We start from the raw sequence: 15,484 nt of genomic DNA on the forward strand, positions 1-15,484 counted from the left end.
TGTTCTTTTTATCAACTCTGTGATTCAGATAGATTTTCCTTTTTGCTTTCATCACATATGATCTTCCATCTTTCCTTGGATGATACTCCTTGGTATCTTACATCACTCAACTGGAAAGCCCATTTATTCTTGTATATTTTAGAATGTACATAAATATTTTAAAATCTGTTTTCTGTATTATATATGATAAATAGATTTACTCATTATTATTTGTGATGTTCATATATATGACCAACATTTATTGTGAAGAAACTAACCTGAAAATTTTATGCTGAAAACTACTTTCTTCCCTCAAGAATAGTCTTTGTTCTCAACCTATAGTCTAGAGATTTTCCTAAAGTACAGGACTGTCTATGTCTACCCACTACTTAGTTTCCAGGGAATTTCTATTATTTTAATAATCAACTATAAATTCCTTTTTGGCAATTAGACCTTCTCATAACCCATATCATTCCTATCTTTCTTTCACATTACTCCTCATCATATACTATATGGTCCAGCCAGACAGGCCTATTTCTTTGGCTTCATATGTGATGTTCCATCTCATTTCCAGTCCTTTGCACTGGCTAATCCCTAATCTGAAATGTTCTCTCTTCTCCCATCTACCTCTTGGTCTCCCTGGCTTTCTTCAACTCATAGTTCAAATACCATCTTCTATAGGTGACTTTTCAGTCTTCTAGATGCTGATGGCTTCTTTTCTAAGGTTACTTTCCATCTACTCTGTGTAGATCTTGTAGGAACTTACAAATACCAGTATCTTATCCCATTCACCTTGAGTTTTTCCTTTTCCTATGTATCTCTTACTAATTACTACATAATGGAAGCTTTCTCAATAATTGCTGAATTATGGATTTATTGGTTGGACATTTTGAATTAAATCTCTATTCCTCTTAAACTTAATATGTCCAAAGAAGAACTTTTGTTTTTTTCACACACCCATCCCTCTCCATATTTCCCTGTTTCTGTCAAGAATAGCTCCTACCTTCCAATCACTAGTTTTCACATCCAGATTATATTTCTCAAGAATTGATTCTCCACCATCTCATATTTTGGGAAATGAGGTGCCAATATTTATACTTTCTATTTCTACAACATATTTCACATTTCTCTCTTCCTCATTACTCACACAGGCACTCCCTTAATTCATATTTGATCACCTCTTTCTTGAGATATTGCCATGGCCTCATATTTACTCTGCTCATCTCAAAGTTCTCCTGACTCCATATCTGACCATGTGATTTCTCTAATCAGCTAAAACTAGGAGGTTTTTATCGTCTCTACGATGAAATATGAACTGCGTTATTTGACCTTAAAAGCCCTGTTCAATCTAGCTTCTGCATGCTTTTCTAGATTTATTAATATTTTATTCATGCCATTTCACAATCTGCAGTAACTTTCTGGCTGTTCCACACATCACACAAAGCATCTCATCTTCCACTTCTGTGCATCCATATAGGCTATCCATCATGCCTCAAGTGGTCTCCCTCCATATCTCTACCTTAAAGTATTCCATACTTCCTTCAAGAGTCTGCTCAAGAATGACCTTCTCCAAAAAGTCTTTCTTGAGTTATCAATCCAATCCATGCTTCAGATTGGGACTTTCCTAGAAATTTCTCATATAAAATGCAAATTCGTTGAAAGCAGGGCCTATCTCATTTAAATATTTGTATTCCAAGTGCCTAGAGGAATTCTTGGTCCATATTGAGGACTTAATTATAATTTTTTGATTAGCTAATTCATAGATTATACATCAGCCAATTTTAATAGCACAAATGTAATAAGTCACATTTCAAAATATTCCAAAATGATGACTAGCAAATTTTTCATCAGTTTATAAGGAAGAGGGAGAGAAAGAAGGAGATACAAAGACAGACAGACAGAGACAGAAAGAGACACAGAGAAAGAAAGCAGGAGAGAAGGGGAGAAGGAGAGAAGGAAAGAGGGAGAAAGCGGGCAGGGAGAGAAGGGATTTGGTGAGGATAGAGTTATTCTTTTGAAAATAATTATACTGAATACCTATAATACGATTTGTAAAGCATTTGACATGTTATATCATTGATCCTCACAAAAACTAAGGCTGGGGTTAATTGACTTGCTCATAGCTATCAAGCATCTGAGATAGTATTTGCCATTGTGCCTCTTTAGGCTTATAGTCAAGTGACTGGTACTTTCCTGCAGAGTGGATGACACATAGATGATGCTTATGAAATGACTGTTGATGGAGTGATTATTTGCTAGTTATGTGAGCACAGGAAATAATCTGGGCCCTCCGAACCACAGGTTATCTACCAGTAAATTGAAAAATTACTCTCAGAAGTATAAGTTATAGACTTTGCAAATTTTGAAGTATCTTTAGGAGAAATACAATTCCTAAACATTACCACAAAATTCCCAAGTAATTGGATAACAAGAATACTTCTGGGAAGTCAGATGGAAAATAGCTACTAATGACTTTTTTTAATGATAATCCTCTGAGACTAGAAATGCCCAGGGGAATAGGTTTTCATGCTGTGTGGCTGTCATATATGTGTTCACATTTGAAACACTTGACAAGATGTCACATTAGGACTCCAATGAGCCTAGAACTTGAGCAAGCAGGGGAATTGGAGTGACATTACTTCCCCTGAAGTCAATCTCCCATTATTCCCAATAATCTGTATGTGTTTAAGAAAATCTCTTAGGGAAGAAGCAAAACTTAAAGGACCAGGGTCAAAGAAATAGAAGGGCTGGTTCTGCTGAACCGGAACCTCTCATTCTCAGCAAAGTCACAGAGAAAAAGGACTGAGTGGTGAGGTGAGTAGGTAGGACATCTGATTTTCCAAAGTACTGACTGATCTTCAGAAGGTAGAGATCATCCTCAGGAATCAGACCTCTTAACCTTAGTAACCTTAGTTACCTTAGAGATCAGCTACTTCATCCCCTTCATTTCTGGGGTGGAATGATCGAGGATTCCTACTGCTCTTTATGACTGGTAAATCACTTCACATATATTATTTCATTTGATCTACATAATAGCCCAAAGAGTGGAGGCCATCATTCTCCCCATTTTACAGGTGAGGAAGCTGAGAAAGAGCAGAGGCTTAATGACTTGCCTAGGATCACACAGCTAGTAAGTTTCTGAAATAGAACTTGAGTTCAAATCTTTCTGACACTACTCCAAATATTTAATCCACTATACCATCCAGATTTCTACAGGAAAATTATACACAACAAGTTTATCTACCCACTTCATGTCACTGTCCAAGAGAAAACTGTCCTTTATTATCTCTAAAATTCCTCCTGCACTTAATTGAGTCTCCTGTGTACTAATCAATGCAAAGGCTGGTGCTCAGGGCTTCAAATACAAAGATAGAAGGGACACTTTCATGGTGCTCAATATTTTTTTTTCTGTCCTAACATTGAAGGAGCAGGATATGCCATTAGCAGAGAAAAATATGGAGAAGTGGTAAGTGATGAGAATCAAAAGAGACATAGAAAAAAAATCACATAGGAGAGAGAGACAGAATCAGAGAGAGCAAGAGAGAAAAAAGTCATAATAATTGAGGAAAATGTCTGTGAATTACAGAGAAGAAATACTTCTAAGAGGATGCAGTTTTCCTTATTGACACATTGAAGGAACAATTGGGAATCTGAAAAATAAGATAATGAAGTAGAATACTCCAAAAAGGAAAGGTGTGTTCATATTCAGGGAGGACAAAAAAGTGCAGACTTACTTTGGGGGTAAGCTGGTAGTGCAGCTGGGCTGGTATGTAAAGGGCATGAAGACCAATAAACAGAAATGAGCCTTTGAAGGAAGTTAGAGTCAGGTCCATAAATACCCAGTGAAAGTTTCCATGTTATATGTACAACTAGAAGCAGTAGGGAACTATTGAAAATTCCAGAGAAGGACAGTGACCTTGTGTGCCTGAGATATGGTTTATTGGAAAATTTGAAAAGGATGGTTGAAGCAGGAACAACAGAGAATCATTAAAAGGCATTGTAATCACTCAGACATAGGGTGATGAGGGACTTAATGATCATAATGGCTGTGACTAAAAAGGATAGGATGGACACAAGGGCAGTTTTATAAGAAGAAATGACAGACCCTGGCAGTTTATTGGATGTGACGATGAGGGAAGGAGAAGAGTAATACATGGCAGGTATCAAACCTAGGAGATGAAGAGCATTGAGGTACCACCAAAAAAAAAAAATGTTAAAAAGGAGAAATAGGTTTCATAAGAGGCAGAAGCAAGATGGATTCAAACTTTCCCTTTCACAACTCTAATCTCTCTGATCTTTAAACTGGAGGATTAAAAAAAAGAGTTGTGATACTGGACAACTATGAAGAAAGATTAGTTATAGAGGGGTGACATTTTGACCATGGGCATAGTGGCCAAGAGAGGGGTGGCCCAATGGCCAGATAATAGAAATGAGATGATAGTGGGGCACTGATTAAAACACAAAGAGACAGTGATTTATATAAGTAAACACTGTTGAGATGTAACTTAGGCACATATACATGTTCATGAATTTTTTAATTGGGAGCAGAGAGGGATGTGCAGCTACTGGGAAGAAAAGGAGCATGGGAAAGTTGAAGCTGAACTGGGTCATGGATATAGGGAGCAAGGGAGGAAATTGTACCATTTATCTATAATCCCTATTAGAAATATCGTTGCAGGTTAATGGAACTCTTAGACTCAAGAGTTCTGACTCACAGTGGAGCTATAACCAGTTGTGTTTGCCCAAAAAGGCTAGCACCAATATAATGACCCATGAGAATCAAAGGGCCACTAGGCTACAAGAAAAGGGGTGGATGAGCCCAAGTCAGAAATGGAATTACCAGTTACACTGGGAGATATGTGGCCACTGTACCTCCATTCTAGGAAAGATAAGGACACTTACTCTCCAAAAGAAAAAAAAATTTTCACTAGATTGGATGTAAGGAGTTCTGGCCACTAGTTCTAGTCCTTCCAATGACCCAGAGTTTGAGAATATTTTAAAGTGGCCTTAGAGAAACCATGGAAGCTCCTTGTGGTCTGTTTTCTCATCTATTAACACAAAAAGACGGCTAGGTGAACTCTAATCCACCTTTCACTTCTGATGTTCTGAAGCTCTTGACAAGTCTCACACTATTCTATCTATAAGGTTTCAGGATTCTTTCATCAGAGCTAACACTTCCTGTTCTAAGCATTCTTCTACCTCTGACCTTTGGGATCATTTACCAGTTCTAACAAGCAATATCCCTGAATACTGATCCTTTTCACTCTAGGAAAAAAAAAAATCACATGGTACCTCCAGGATGATCAGCACCACCAATACTAATGTATGTCTTAGAGTTCTCTGAGATTTTTTAAAATATCAAGCAAGAAGGAAGTATCTAGGTGGTATAATGAATAAATGCTAAACCTGAAATCAGGAAGTCTTGAGTTCAAAACTTGTCTCATACACATGGGGTGAGTCCCTGGGCAAAACCTTACCTTCTACCTGCCGAATTTCCTTTTCATCAAAATGGGGGAAATAGTAAAATGTCTAAGGCAATTGTGAGGATTGAATTTAAAAATAAATTAATGCAAAGTATCTTTATGGTGCTAGAAAAGTGTTATCTATCAATATTGTGATTTACACAGCCCAGCAAAGGTTTTCTCCTCAGGACAGTACCAGGAAGACTAGATACTTATTCCTCGCGTGCTGTTATTGCTGAGAATAAACATGACTACACTCCTTGTGAAAATGCCTTTCAGAGGCAAGGTAAAAGTCACAGGGAAACCTATGTTTTGTATTATGTAAATTTTATCAGGTAAAGTAACTTTAAAAAACCAACTTTACAGTATGAGAAAATAATGACAGAACTTCCTCAGACACTGTTGCTGTATTTGTTGGCTTTTCTGAACTCTCTCCTCTTTCTTTTCCAGTCTTTATTTTAATAGATGGTTCCTTGGGTTGGGTAGAGGACAAGGATAAATTCAAAAATGAAAATGATGTGAAAACAAAAAATATTTCAATAAAATAATTTTAAATGAACCTTCATTTAACTTAATTCTATTTTATTCCTAATTTGAAGTCACTAAAATCTCTTGGTCCTTCTTCCTCTTTAATTCACTTGCACTTGATATGAAAGCCATGATCTAAGAAAATGGCACCAGAGTGACCAAGTTTATTCTATAAGGATTTGCTGTTCAATAAGAACTGCAGTACATCCTCTTCCTGGTGTTTTGGTCACCAAACAATATCTCTAGTAGGTAATGCTGATCATCGCCTTCACACTCCCATATATTTTTTCCTCCAAAATTTGGTTTTCCTTGACCTCTGTTTCATATCTGTTATCACTTCCAAGATGTGTTAGCCAACTTCCTGGTTCTTTCTCAGGGTGTGTGATTCAATGATATGTTTATGAAGTATTTAGAACAGTTAAATTATACCTTCTGGCTGCGATACTATAGATAATTATGTGGCCATCTGCAACCCATTCCATTACCCAGAGAGCCTGCATCCAATTGGTCACTGGATCCTATGTCTTGAGTTCCTTGAATGCCACCATATACACAAGCTTTCTCCTTTCATTGTCTTTCTGTAGTTCTAAAATCATGTACTTCTTTTGTGATATGTCCCCAATCCTGCCCCTTTTCTGTTTTAATATTGATGTCAGTGTCATGTTGGTCATGATTTTTATAGGTTTTAACCTGTTACGCACATTTCTGATTGTGTTCTTCTCGTACATTTACATCTTGACTGCCATCTTGAGGGTGAGTCCTGCTGCATGGAGACACAAAGTCTTCTCCACATGTGCCTCCCACCCAACTGCTGCTATCATGTTCTCTGGGATACTCTCTTACATGTATTTACAGCCTTCTTCCAGTGAGTCACAAGAAAATGATAAAGTGGCCTCTGTGTTTTATGGTATTGTGATACCCATACTGAACTCCCTGATCTATAGTCTGAGAAAAAAGAAGGTGAAAGAGACAGTGAAAGTGCTCATAAAAAGTTGTTCATGAATTAGGCATGGACCCACACTTAACACCACATACCAAGATAAGATCAAAATGGGTCTATGACCTAGGCATAAAGAATGAGATTATAAATAAATTAGAGGAACATAGAATAGTTTATCTCTCAGACTTGTGGAGGAGAAAGAAATTTGTGACCAAAGATGAACTAGAGACCATTACTGATCACAAAATAGAAAATTTTGATTACATCAAATTAAAAAGCCTTTGTACAAATAAAACTAATGCAAACAAGATTAGAAGGGAAGCAACAAACTGGGAAAACATTTTCACAGCTAAAGGTTCTGATAAAGGCCTCATTTCCAAAATATATAGAGAACTGACTCAAATTTATAAGAAATCAAGCCATTCTCCAATTGATAAATGGTCAAAGGATATGAACAGACAATTTTCAGAGGATGAAATTGAAACTATTACCACTCATATGAAAGAGTGTTCCAAATCATTATTGATCAGAGAAATGCAAATTAAGACAATTCTGAGATACCACTACACACCTGTCAGATTGGCTAAGATGACAGGAAAAAATAATGATGAATGTTGGAGGGGATGCGGGAAAACTGGGACACTAATGCATTGTTGGTGGAGTTGTGAACGAATCCAACCATTCTGGAGAGCAATCTGGAATTATGCCCAAAAAATTATCAAATTGTGCATACCCTTTGATCCAGCAGTGTTTCTATTGGGCTTATATCCCAAAGAAATACTAAAGAAGGGAAAGGGACCTGTATGTGCCAAAATGTTTGTAGCAGCCCTGTTTGTAGTGGCTAGAAACTGGGAAATGAATGGATGCCCAACAATTGGAGAATGGCTGGGTAAATTGTGGTATATGAATGTTATGGAATATTATTGTTCTGTAAGAAATGACCAGCAGGATGAATACAGAGAGGACTGGCGAGACTTACATGAACTGATGCTAAGTGAAATGAGCAGAACCAGGAGATCATTATACACTTCAACAACGATATTGTATGAGGACATATTTTGATGGAAGTGGATTTCTTTGACAAAGAGACCTGAGTTTCAATTGATAAATGACGGACAAAAGCAGCTACACCCAAAGAAAGAACACTGGGAAACGAATGTGAACTATCTGCATTTTTGTTTTTCTTCCCGGGTTATTTATACCTTCTGAATCCAATTCTCCCTATGCAACAAGAGAACTGTTCGGTTCTGCAAACATATATTGTATCTAGGATACACTGCAACATATCCAACATATAAAGGACTGCTTGCCATCTAGGGGAGGGGGTGGAGGGAGGGAGGGAAAAAAAATCGGAACAGAAACGAGTGTCAATATAAAGTAATTATTAAATAAAAATTTAAAAAAAAAAGATCTAATTGGAAGAACTTAAAAAAAAAAAGTTGTTCATGAGTCAGGGCTTGCATTCCAGTTCAGAGAATCACCCAAATAAAGATTATTTCATTTCTTTTCTTGAATAGCTAGGTGCTGGGTCAATTCAGTGAATATCCCATCTCACTGCTTCAATATATAAATAAGAGAACAAATATAGGAGATATGGCAAACTAAGTTTTCCTTTTAATAGCTTTTAAAAGTTATCAACAAGAACTCAATATCTTTGACATGATTATAACTATATTATGAATGATGGTAGTGATGGCTTACATTTTTTGTTAAATACTTTCATATAAAAGGTGGAGAAAAGTCTTCAGGAGCTGTCATTTCCTTGACTTAGGGAATATTATACCTAAAAATGCCGCCCTTGATTTTGAATTATGCATATTGGCAACCCAAAACTCAATTATGACTTATAACATTAGAAAAGAGCTTGGGAAGGCCTGAGAAGTCAAGAGTCTTACCTATGGTCACACATATAGCATAAGTGAGATGCATGACTTGAATTTAGGTCTTCTTGCTTTCAAGGCCATATGTCACTTTGGATTTTATTAGATCTTCAGAGTAACCCTGTGAGGTAGATAATACAATATTGTTTGCTCTGTTTTATAGGTGAAGAAATTGAGACTGAGAGAGCTAGACTCATATAGAATTGTCTGGCGGTGATTTTAGTGACTTATTAATCCAGGTCAAATGATTTGATATCACTATTTTAGTCAGTAGCAGTAGAGAGTTTGACACCCTAGATCCAAAGTAAACAAAGAAGCTAAAAAAATTCCCATGATGCCAAGCTACTCTCAGAATTTTTGGTTATTCTAAATTGATAGCCCTCCAAATGAACATATATGTGAATGTATATGCACATATTTATGTATATTCAGTCTCCAAGATAAAATTCTAGAAGCAGCAGCATAGCCAAGACATCCATTTCCTTCATGAACTCCAGGGGCTGTCCTTTCAGTGGGACTTTAAGACCTTTCATAAAATGCTCAAACTACATTTCCAGGTTTATAATACATTGTTCCTTCTAAAAATTCTATGATTCAGCCAAATTTTTCTTTTTGCTCTTCTTCACATATGATCTTCCATCTCTTCTTGGTTGAATTGGTGTCTTATGTCACTCACAGGAAAGCTCAGTTATTCTTGTATGTATTAGAATGTATACAACTATTTTAAAGTCTATTTGCTATATTGTATACAATAAATTGATTTAGTCATTATTAATTATTTGTAATGTTCATACACATATATGACCAACATTGATGTGAAGAGATTAAGCTGAAAAGTGCAAACTAAGAGCTACTTTCTTCCCTCAAGAATAGTCAAGGAAATATTTTGTTCTCAACCTATACTCTAGAGATTTTCTTAAAGTACAGATCTGGCCATGTCTACTCACAACCCAAATGAGCAGGGAATTTTTATTACTTTAGCCATCAAACATAAACAATATTTTTGGCATTTAAAGCTCATCACAACCCAGTCCATCCCTTTCTTTGACATTACTCCTCATCATGCACTATATGTTCCAGTCATACAAGCCTATTTCTTTGGCTTCACATGTGATACTCCATCCCATTTCCAATCCTTTCCATTGGCTGCTCCTCTAATCTGAAATGTTCTCTCTCCTCCCTTCTACCTCTTGGTTTCCCCGGCTTTCTTCAGTTCATAGTTCAAGTCGCATCTTCTGCAGATGACATCCAGGTTTCCCAAATTCTGACATCTTCTTTTCTAAGGTTACCTTCCATCTACTCTGTATAGATCTTCTATGAATTTATTCATTCCAGTATCTTGCCCCATTAACCTGAGTTTTTTTTTTCTTTTCCTATATATCTCTTACCAATTACCAAATACAGGGAGTTTACTCAATGATTGCTGAATCATCAATTTGAGTTAAATCTCTACTATTCCTCTTAAACTCAACATGTCCAAAATAAAACTCATGTTTCTGCACAAATCCATCCCTCTCCATATTTCCCTCTTTCTATCAAGGATACCACCTACCTTCCAATCTTTAGATTTCACAACCACATTGTTATGCTTGATTCCTAATTCTCCATTATCTTATATCTTGGACAATGAGGTATTAAATCTCATACTTCCTACTTCTACTCCATATTTCACATCTCCCACTTCTGCATTATTCACACAAGCAAGAACTTAATTCAATCCTCGATCATCTCTCACTTGGGATACCATGGCCTTGTATTTGCTCTGCTCATCTCCAGCTTTTCTTGATTCCAATACATCTTATTCATAATGCCAAAAGGATGTCTGACATTACTCCTCTACTCAGCTAAAACCATGAGCTTTTTATTGCCTCTATGATAAAATGTGAAGTAGATAATTGGGTCTTAAAAGTTCTGGCTTCTACCTGCTCTTCTTGATTTATTACTATATTACCCCCCTCACACAATCTGCAATGATTTTTTGGTTGTTCCATATATGACACATAGCATCACCTTTTCCATTTCTGTAAATTCACATGGGTCATCTCTCATGCCTCAAATGCTCTCCCTCCCTAATTTCACCTTGAAGAATCTCATACTTCCTTCAAAAGTCTGCTCAACAATGCCTTTCTCCAAAAAGTCTTTCCTCAGTTATCGATCCACCTCACGCCTCAGATTAGTACTCTGCTAAAGATATCTCATATAAAATGCTAAAATTCTTTGAGGTCAGGGTCTATTTTGCTTATATATTTGTATCCCATGTGACTAAAAGAGTGTTTGGTCCATATCAAAAGCTTAATAATTGGAGTTATTCCTTTGGAAATAATTATATCTAATACCTATAATGATTACATTAATTAAGTAGCACTTCATGATTTGCAAAGCACTTAACTTATTATATCATTTGATAATCATTAAAAAAAATCCATGACATGGATGCTTTTATTAGCCTCATTTTTCATACAAGGAAACTGAGGCAGAACTTAAGTGACTTGCCCATAGTTAGCAAGAATCTGAAATAATATTCAAACTTGTCTATTCTAAGTTCAAAGCTATCTCCACTGTGCCTCATTGCCTTACAGCCAAGTGAATGGTGGAGAAATCTTGACTTTCCTGCACAGTAGTTGGCACAAAGAAGATGCTTATTAAATTCTAGTTGATGGAGTGATTGTGCACAAGTAATGTGAGCATAGGTAATTCATCTGAGCCCTCTGAACCACAGGTTATCTATGTGTAAAGTAAAACATTATCTCTCAGAGGTATAAAGTTATAGGCTTTGCAAATTTGGAAGCATTTTAAGAGAAATATAATTCATAAACATTACTGCAAAATTTCTAAGTAATTGGAAAACAACAGCACTCCTGGGAAGTTAGAGGGAAAGGAGCTACTGATGACTTTTTCTCAAGATATTTTTCCATAATCTAGTCCTCTGGGACAAGAAATGCCTGGGGGAGTAGGTCCCCATGCTATGTAACTGTCATATGTGTCCCCACATTGGGAACACTTAAAAAGAAGTTACATTAGGATTCTAGTGAACCTAGACCTTGAGAAGAGCAGGAGAACTTAAAGTGAAATTACTTCCCCTGAAGCCAATCTCCCATCATTCCCAATAATCTGTTTGTTTGAGAAAGTGTTTTAGGGAAGAAACAGAGTTTGGAGGACCAGAAACAGAGAGACAGAAGGGCTAGTTCTGAGGTTGGACTGGAATCTCTCACATTCAGAAAAGTCACAGTGGAAAAGGACTGAGTGGTGGGGTGAGTAGGTAGGACATCTGATATAACAAAGTTACCGCTGACCTTCAGAAAGTAGAGATCATTGTCAGGGATAAGGCCTCTTAACATTTAGAATCTCAGTGGCCTTAGAGAGCAGCTAGCTCATCCCTTTCATTTCTGGGGAGGAATGATCAAGGACTCCTATTGCACTTTATGGTCAGTAAATCACGTCACATATATTATCACATTTGATCTACATAACAACCCTGGGAGGTGGAGCCATCATTCTTCCCATTTTACAGGTGAGGAAACTGAGGACAGACAGAGGTTAAAGGACTTGTCTAGAATTGCACATGGGTTAATAAGTGCCTGAGATAGAACTTGAACTCAAATCTACCTGACACTAAATCAATATTTGATCCGCTATACCACCCAGATGCCTACAGGAAAATGAGACATCACAAATTTATTCAACTAGTCCATGTTATTATCCATATATTGAGCCACATGAGAAGGTTATCCTTGATTATCCCAAAAGTTCCTCCCATCTCTTAATTGAATCTCTTGTGTACTAACTTATGCAAGGCTTGACATTTAGGGCTTCAAATACAAAGACAGAAAGCACATTGTCTTGGTGCTCAAGATATTTTGTCTTCTACTCTAAATGGAAGGAGCAGGATATGTCATTGAGAGAGAATGATATGGGGAAGTAGTGAATGATTACAAAGCAAAAGAGACTTAGAGAAGGAAATAGGGAAGAAGAGAGAAGGAGAGAGAGTCAGAGAGGCAGAAGAAGACAGAAAAAACCAGTAGTAAATATGAAGAAAAATGTGTGTGGATTTCTGAATGACTTCCAAGAAGATGCAATTTTCCTTATAGATGCATTGAAGGAACAACGAGGGATCTGAAAGATAAGGTAAGGAAGTAGGGCATTCAAGAAATGAGAAGCTTATTCATATTCAGAGAAGACAAAGAAAGTCAGACTTACTTTGGAGGAGAGATGGAAGTCTAATTGGGCTGGTACAGGAAGTTCATGAAGAAGAATAAAGAGAAATGAGCCTTTGAAGGAAGTTAGAGTCAGTCCCATAAATACCCAGTGAGAGAGTTTCCATATTACAATAGGGAACTATTTTATATTCTATAGAACAATGACCTTGTGTACCTGAGAAACAGCTTATTGGAAAATTTGTAAATGATGGTTGAAGTGGGAAGAGAATGGAAGTAGGAGAAGTTATAACTAATCAGACAAGGGTGATGAGGGACTTAATGATCAGAACGGCTATGTGACTCAAAAGGACAGGATGGCCACAAGAGAAGTTTTATAGGAAGAACATTGGATGTGACTGATGAGGAAAGGAGAAGAGTGATACATGGCTCAGGTTTCAAGCCTAGGAGATGGAGGACATTGAGATGCCAACAGAAGAAATAGGTAAATTGAAAGGGGAGATGGATTTGAGAAGAGACAAAACCAAAATGGATTCAAACTTTCCCTTTCACAACTCACTAATGAATCTCGCTGATCTTTAAGCTGTAGGATAAAAAGAATTATGCTGGGGGACAGCAATAAAGAAAGACTAGCTATAGAAGGAATATATTCTGACCATGGGTATAATGGCGAAGATAGGGGTGGCCCAATGATCAGACAATAGGAATGAGGTGGTAATGGAGCATCATTTAAAACACAAAGACATAGTGATTTCGATAAGCAAACGTTGTAGAGATGTGACTTAGGTACAGGTACATATTTGTGATATATGTAGTGGGGGCAGAGAGTGATGTGCAACCACTAGGAAGAAAAGGAACATGGGAAAGTTGAAGCTGAATTGGAGCATGGATGTAGGGAGCAAGGAAGGAAATTGTGCCACATATCTATAATCTCTAGGAGAGTTTATTGCAGGTTAGTGGAACTCTGGTACAGGAGTTCTGAGTCACAGTGGGGCTATAACCAATTGTGTTTGCCCAATAAGGCTAGCACCAAAATAATGATCCATGAAAAGCAAAGGACCACTAGACTACGGGAGGAGGGGTGGACGAGCCCAAGTCAGAAATTAAATTACCAGTGACATTGGGAGATAAGTGACCACTGTAGCTCCATCCTAGGAAAGAAAAGGATACTCACTCTCCAAAAGAAAAAAATGGCACTAAACTGGATGTAAGGATCTCTGGCCACTGGTTCTCATCCTGCCAATAATTCAGAATTGGGAGATATTTAAGTGTAACCTTAGAGAAATCATGGAAGTTCTTTGTGGTCTCTGTTTTCTCATTTGTTAACACAGTGAGACTTGGCTAGGTGATCTCTAATACACCTTTTATTTCTGACATTCTGAAGTTCCTCACAAGTCTCACACTATTCTAAGTTTATAAGGTTCCAGGATTCCTTCACTCAAAACTAATACTTCCTGTTCTTAGCACTCAGGATGTTTAATCCAATTATATACTTATGGCACATTTGGTACAATTGAATGTTACCTTCAGGCTGCCATGGCTGTAGATCGTTATGTGGCCATCTGCAACCCACTCCGTTATTCAGTAGCTCTGATCTTTGAGATCATTTGCCAGCTTTAACAACGAGTGATTCCCTAGATCTAAATATCCCTGAGTACTCATTTTTTCCACTCTAGGAAAAGAAAAATGTTACCAGGACAACTACCAGGATGATCAGCACCATCAACACTAGTGTTTGTCTTAGAGTTTTTTGAGATTTTTTTAAAATATCAAACAAGAAGAAAGCATCTAGTGATATAGAGAATTGATGCTTTCCTAGAATCAGGAAGTCTGAGTTCAAATCTTGTCTCAAACATGTGGGCTAAGTCCCTAGGGAAAACCTTACCCTCTACTGCCTAATTTCCTTTTCTGTAAAATGGGGGTAATATTAACACCAATGTCTGAGACATTGAATTTAAATTCAATTGAGGATTGAATTTTAAAATAATAAGTTCTTTCTAAACTTTAGAATGCTAGATAAATGTTATCTATTAATATTATGATTTACACAATTCAGCAAGGGTTTTCTCCTTCAGGGCAGCACCACAGAATCTAGATACTTATTCCTCCCATACTAATCATTGTTGAGAGCAAATATACCTGCACTCCTTGTGAAACAGCCCTTAAGAGACAGGTTAGAAGTCACAAGGAAACCCATGACTTTTAAACTGCCCCAGTATGTGATTATATTAGAAAACCAAGCTCAGAAGGTGGAGGAAAATGTCAGAACATCCTCAGACATAGTAGCTATGTTACTTGGTTTTGCTGAACACCTTTCTTCTCTTTCTTTCTCAGTGGTGATTATATGAGATGGTTACTTAGATTGGATACTGGGCAAGGATGAATTCAGATATGAAAGTGTTAGGAAAACAAAAACATTTCAACAAAATATTTTTAAATTCCCTTCTATTAAACTGAATTCTATTTCATTCCTAATTTTAGATCACTAAAACCTCTTGGTCCTTCACTCTTTATCCTTTATCTACAGATGATATGAAAGCC

At 37.0% G+C, this 15,484-nt stretch overlaps 1 pseudogene; it reads left to right on the forward strand.

Annotated features, from left to right (window-relative positions):
• The first annotated feature begins 5,688 nt into the window (after positions 1 to 5,688).
• Positions 5,689 to 6,971, forward strand: LOC127541602 (olfactory receptor 5AK2-like; annotated as a pseudogene).
• Positions 6,972 to 15,484: the final 8,513 nt, after the last annotated feature.

This window comes from Antechinus flavipes, chromosome 6, assembly GCF_016432865.1.
Source record: "Antechinus flavipes isolate AdamAnt ecotype Samford, QLD, Australia chromosome 6, AdamAnt_v2, whole genome shotgun sequence".
NCBI classification, from domain to species: Eukaryota; Metazoa; Chordata; class Mammalia; order Dasyuromorphia; family Dasyuridae; genus Antechinus; species Antechinus flavipes.